Source organism: Cataglyphis hispanica, chromosome 6 (genome assembly GCF_021464435.1).
Source record: "Cataglyphis hispanica isolate Lineage 1 chromosome 6, ULB_Chis1_1.0, whole genome shotgun sequence".
NCBI lineage: Eukaryota > Metazoa > Arthropoda > Insecta > Hymenoptera > Formicidae > Cataglyphis > Cataglyphis hispanica.
The window spans coordinates 8225724-8232500 of NC_065959.1; positions in this window are offsets into that span (position 1 = coordinate 8225724).

Genomic DNA, 6777 nt, shown 5'->3' on the forward strand with positions numbered 1-6777 from the left:
CCGCTCCACTTTAATCTAATAACGGGTAGTCCGCGTTGTAAAGGAATAATCATCCCGCTTGTCCCTCGGGCAACGCCAATCTGTCGCGGGGGAAAAAAGGATTTATGCCCAGGCCGAATGAACGCTCCTACGGACGTATCGTCGCGCGACACAAAGAGCGATTCAATTAAATACGTCCGACGTATAAAGACCCGATGCAGTGTTCTTTATGTTGGAAATTTTTCATTTTCATATGCAGAGAAATCACTGGCGGATTCGTACAATTTCTCTGCGGCGAACTTGATTCGATAAATCGGATTAAAACGCCTCGGGGCACGGCGGTTCCGTAACTCGAACCGATGACATTTATTTCGCGAATACAAATACATTTACTTGACCAAAAGGCATTTATCCTTTTGTTTTCATTATCTGTCGAATTGGAATTATTGATGAATTTCGTCACTCGTGCGGACACTAGTGGAAATTGGGATTATATGTGCGGGATCGCGTGTAATCTCTAAGATTAAGATTGCGCCGACGTGTATCGGTGGGCTGATACCAATTTCAAATCAGTTTACTCTCAGTCCGCGTGCTCACGATAATGGCTGCGCTCGTAATGCCACCGCGTCGAATTCGAACGCGAGTTTAATCCACGCCGGGCGCTTCCGTGCGTCGACAACAAATGCATTGACATTCATAACTGGTCGGCCGTCCATCCAGTCCGAATTAGGAATTTCACCACGTGACCCGTGATGCCAGGCTGCAACGATTGTTTAGGCTTCCGACACCGCCGGAGAATGCTGGAAAGCGCATTCAAATCATCGCAGCGACGATGATTTCATGTAAATGATAATACTAAATAATTTGCATAAGCACTTTTTTTTCTTAACGAAAATTAGCAAATTTTATTCTTTACATAAACGTTAAATTTTATATACGATGAGATCATCATTCATTTAGCATAAAATTTGGATAAAATACACAAATATTCAGCGCCGGATTTATATTAAAACAATAAAATATATTTAACAAAAATATATTATAATAGATATATTTTCAAATATATTTTGTTAAATATATTTTATTGTTTGTTTTAATATGTTTTTGTTAAATATATTTTTGGAGGCCAATAACATTGGCAATCACACTCAAATCGGTTGATATGTGACCTTAGTATTTTGCAACATGTAGCGTTACTTATTGTTTACATCGAATTGTTGTCACGAAGATATTTGGCCTTCCCTGCATACAATACAATATTAATATACGCGCTCAGTCTATTCCACATAAGCTCCGTACATCATTGGATTATATCTTGAGGAATTTAGCGTGTATTACAATTAGCTATTAATTAATAAATATGTCGAAACGATCGTAATTACGCGACTGATGAGTGTCGCAATTATATGCAAAACAAAAAAAAACAATAAAATATGCAACATGAAGTGGAAAAGAAATCTGTTGAAAAAAATCTCCTTATCCTTTCTCTCGCGTTCCATTATCTCTTCTCTATTACGTCCTGATTATAGTTATCGCACATTCATCCATAAGAAATTATTCATTCCACGTTGTAGCGACAGATATCGCCGTTGGGCGCAGGAACACGACGACGACAAATCGAAATAACAACGAGACGCAATTTCACGGTGGCGTTGTGTCGAGGGAGACGCGCCGTCATATATCGTCCGGGGAATAATTACTGTAGCGGAAGGAACCTCCGCTAGCGCAGGAGAGGCGTCTCTCGTTGTCGAACGGATTGTCTGGAATTCCTGGATCGAGCTCCGAAGGCGAAGCGTCCATTCCGCGGATGCCAAAGTGAACGTACACCGAGTATACCCCTCGACGATCCCTCGGGGGGTTGTGTATAGTTTGCGGCGGAGCGAATGCGCCGATTCGTAAAGTAATAAAGGAGTCGCGATATGCTGCGGAACACGCTGCGGAAAATGCACGCGATCATACCGATCCCGGACGTATAAAGGCACCGCGACGCGACAGCACGGAGGTGTGAAGATTCGAATGGGAAGGGGAGATGGGTCGGATTTACGGAAATCGATGGTACGAGAGATCTTTATTATGTACACAAAAGGGTGGAGATTATAAAACATAAGAAGAGAAATAAAATTTGAAACGTCAAATAAACTCTCTGCCTTTTTTTATATTTAAGATAAAAGGACTTTACTTTTAGGAAGTAAATTCGAATATTTTATATAACACTGAAATATATATATTTTTTGGAAATATAATTTTTAACATAAAATAAAAATACGAACATGTGATTAAATAAAGCTGTCTGAACATATAAAAATTGTCACATCATTTTTACGCGTTATTTTAATATATATTCTAAAATTAATCTCGCATTAAACTAATAAAAATTTATTCCAAAGCTCCTCGTTTTCTCTCTCTCTCTCTCTCTCTCTCTCGTACAACGTGTCGTTGCACCTCGCGGTAGGAAATGGCGTGCATCGGCGTCGTTACTTTTACGCGTGACGTGCCTGAACGATCGATATATACGCTCGAATCCGGAATTTGTCCGAGTTGGCGATGGCGTTTGCAAGAGCGCAATTGAAAGATTCGAATAGAAACGAGAATCCGATAGTTTTATCGCGTTCTCCGATTGTGAATTTCAAGCGGCACGGAAATGGAGAAGTTTTTCGTCGACGAAATCTGATCAATATCGACGGCGTGTATCGCGAAACCCTCTTTCTCTCTCTCTCTCTCCTTGTCAGAATTAAAACAATTGGCGGTCAGATCAACATTGATCATTTGGCGGAAAGCGATTATCATTAATTAATTGCCCCCGCTCTTCCTTTCCCGCCTCTCGACTCATCGAGATGCGACGGCAGGGCAGCGGTAAACTAATTTTATCAACGTTGAATATGGATGTCATGAATTATTCGTTATTCTTCGCAATTATTAATCGACAGCGCGAGTTTTTCGAAAGTCACCGAGTGCGACGAAATTAATAATTAATCTCCTTTTGCTTTTGATCTTCGTGAAAAACGCGGGAACAAAAAGGCTCTCCTGTGTCAGGCTGTTAAAAAGAAATAAAATAATGCTTACATCACTCAAAGGCCATTCGCTTTGTACAAAGGCGTCTTTTTTTTTATTTATTTTTTTTTTTTTTTGTGCCGTCAGCGTTTTGACAAGTACTGAGCGACGTGAAATACATGACGTAACGACATGTACGTACGTACTACAATGTTTTCTCGTTTGACAGTGAAAAAGTCAAAGCTGATTCCCGGACTTTGTTTCCATTTATCGAGGTTCTAGTTTTGCTCGTTTACTTTTGCACGAGTGGAGTTTCTGCCGAATGTGCGTTTCGCAAAAGGGAAACGGCGCACCTGCGGAATCGTGGGTGTAAAATAGTCGAGCGAATTCAAATAACGTTGTTTACAACGTGACGATGTGCCATTGTACATTCCGAGGAGGCATGTCGTACTCCTCGCTACAATTCTCCTTTATTCCCCTTCTTACGTCGCGGGATACAAATGTGTATATATATATATATATATATATATATATATATATATATATATATATATATGCGTGATAGGCAGATATGCGTCATAGTTATTTTAGCTACCGACCTCGAATTTGCGTCACTGTAATTTATACGTGGCGAGTACGAGGAGAGGAATGTGTGAGGATATTAGAAATGCTTTGATTAACCTTTACAAATTATTTTTTTTTTAGAACAAATTCTCTTTAGATAATTATTTAGATAATCTATATTTAGATAATTATATTTAGGTAATCTATATTTAAATAATTATTTTTGGAACAAATTATCGTGATATAAAAAAACGAGCGCGATTAAACGAAATAATATCGACAGTAAAATATCAAGTTTTTTTTTTTATAACTCTTATCGAGGATGCTAAATTATATAATATAATATTTATTATAATTATATAATAAATTATATTATATACGAGATATACAAGGTAGTTTAGGAAAATACTTTGATACGTGAGAGTCGATAATTTTTATAATTCAGCAACATTTGTGAGATTTTAAAGGCACTGATTACAGCGGCGTATTTTTTTATTATGCGAGTGAATAAAATTAAATGCAATGTTGCCAGAAGTAGTTCTACGTAAATTGTGACATTTTCATGTATGTCGGAAGATTATGTTTAACTTTATTTATATGACGGTATTTTTTCATTTCAAGAGAGTTAAATTTAAAAAATGTATCACATATTATTTCAACGTTGCATAAAACATTTCTGCCACGAGTTTCTAGATCTCTCTCTTAATGTGCAGTAAGAAGAGAGCAATTTATTTTTATGAGGCAAATTTACTTTCGAGTATTTATTTTATGATCCCCACTCTATTATGTTATAACATAAACATTAAAGTTTGACATCTAAGTTTATAAAGAAATAATAAAATATTAATCATTTCCCCCTTTTTGTTAGTTCAGATTTATTTTTTTTATATTAGATTCTCTCTCTCTCTCTCTCTCTCTCTCGAAACATCCTTAAATTAACTCAATTGACATAATGTGAACGTCGATTTTTATCGCCAGACTAACCGCGGGATTTTCTATCACAATAAATTTCCGCGATTTAAGATCAACGATCGTTTTACTCGGATTGGGCAGTTTGCCATGGAAGGACGCATAATTTTTGCCAGCGAAAAGCGGAAATATTAGCATATTTATTGAACGTCCGTCGGTCGGTCATCATCGGGATCAGTTTTCGATGGAGTGGACGTTCCGTAAAGAACTAATAACTTACTTTAATGATTCTGAGAGAGGATTTAGTTCTGAGGAATAGGCGTTGAAAAGTGATTTGTCATTCTCGAAATTCTTTCTTCTATTATAACTTGATCATCTGTCAGAATTATTTTGCGAAACAGATGTCTCTGTGAATCCAATATCAAATATAAAAAACGAATTGTCTTTATTGCTGTTAGTTGTCGAAATTTTTAATTTTTTTGTTATTTAGCTTTGAAGATTAAAGATCGCGCAGCAAGTATAATTTTCCTTTTCAATTCAATTTCAATTATTACCTTTTAAATTTGGTGGCACTCCCTTGGCTTTGGTATCGTATTATTGATATTAATCTTACATAGAGAGAGAGGAAGAAGAATAAATTATTTCTCTCTTTTTCTTTTACGTATTTTATAATTAATTATTATTTTTATCGATGGTAAAGGAACGTTAAATTGTTTATCGATGAAGCCTCACTTGCCATTACTCTCTCGGTTAGCAACATAAAATGCCTTTGATCTGTAAGCATTACATGCTATGTTTTTAATATACCTCTTTATCGATACGTTTTACTAAAATTTCGATAAAGATAAAGGAATCTTTTTATCAAGGTATCGTTTTAGAGATCTTTTAGAGATGGCAGTTCAAAAGGGAGTGAACACGACCGTATTACGTTATTAGAATCGTTTATTTTGAAAGCATCCAATTCTGAAACTTTATTAATTTCAAAGAGGAAGAAGGAGATGCTAATGCACGCAAAAGGAATGTATCGAATTTTGGCGGAAATTCTGAGCTTATAATACCTTCAAGAGAAACGATCTGTGTATGCAGATTTTTAATTTCGCAGATTCTAAGAAGTTTTAAGCGTTACACGGTCGAATAATATCACTTTATAAAGCTTGACTTGTTAATAACGCATTACGAAATTGATACGAAAGGAACGCGGGACGATCTTTCGCAGGAATCTCCAATTTAAATGTAATCTTTAGGAGTTAGTATTTAGTATGTATGCCGATTGTGAGAGAGAAACGCTTACTTTAAAAAACGTTTTCACGAGCGGCCTTGATCAAAATCGGGAGAGGGAGAAGGAGGAAGGAAATGACGAAAATGATGTTTTTCACCTCTCTCGCGATAAAGTTTTTAATTAACAAATTTGCATTTGATCTACGACGAAGGAAGCAAGTTTTTAATGAGTGTACAACAAGGACGGGACTCAACGAAGATCGCTCGTCGCACTCGTTTGCCATACAGAAGCAATTTTTAACGAGTTTCGCGACGGCTGTTTAACGACGACAACGTTAGAGAAGATAATTTCGAAATTAACATATATATGTATATTTTTATATAGAATATTAATTTTAATTGCGTTTCATTTCGACTCGATTTAATCAATTTTAACGAGGAAAACGAAATACGCAATCGTATAATCGCTATATAGTATTCTCCATTTTACGATCGCGGGATACGACCTAAGCCACCTAACTTCCGCAACCTTCGGGAAGATGATTAATTCATCGCGGAAATCGGCGGGGTCGAGATTGAGGCTTTATCCCCCTTCCTCCTTCGTCTTGCAGAGTAATTCTTAGCGTGCCGGAGAGGTAAGTGTGCTTGACTAAAATGTCGATTAATCTCGGTTAAGTCGTTGCGCCATAACAGAGAGATACGCGATGAGCCAGCAGAGACCGTTTGAGATGAGGATAACAATGACAAATCTAGTTGACAGAAAGGGATGAGCACGTGCGCGAATTTGAATGACGATAGAAGAGATTTAGCTTCTTGATCCGTTATAATAACTGTTAAAGCCTTTTCTACTCGACAGACTTTTGGCAGAAAATTGTACTTGGAAATGTTTATATTTGCTTTTATATATTTGAAAAAAATTGCATATGTATTATAAATTATATTAATAATTTTATATATTATATTTCGAAGACACTTACCTTCGAATAGGCGTTTCTCTGCGCTTCGTTGCCAATTGTTAACGACACTTATTAAAGAATCGGTACGCTCTGTGAAATCGTTCATGACAACAGAGCGTACAAATTCTAAAATAAATAACGTAACACTGCTCGTGATCTC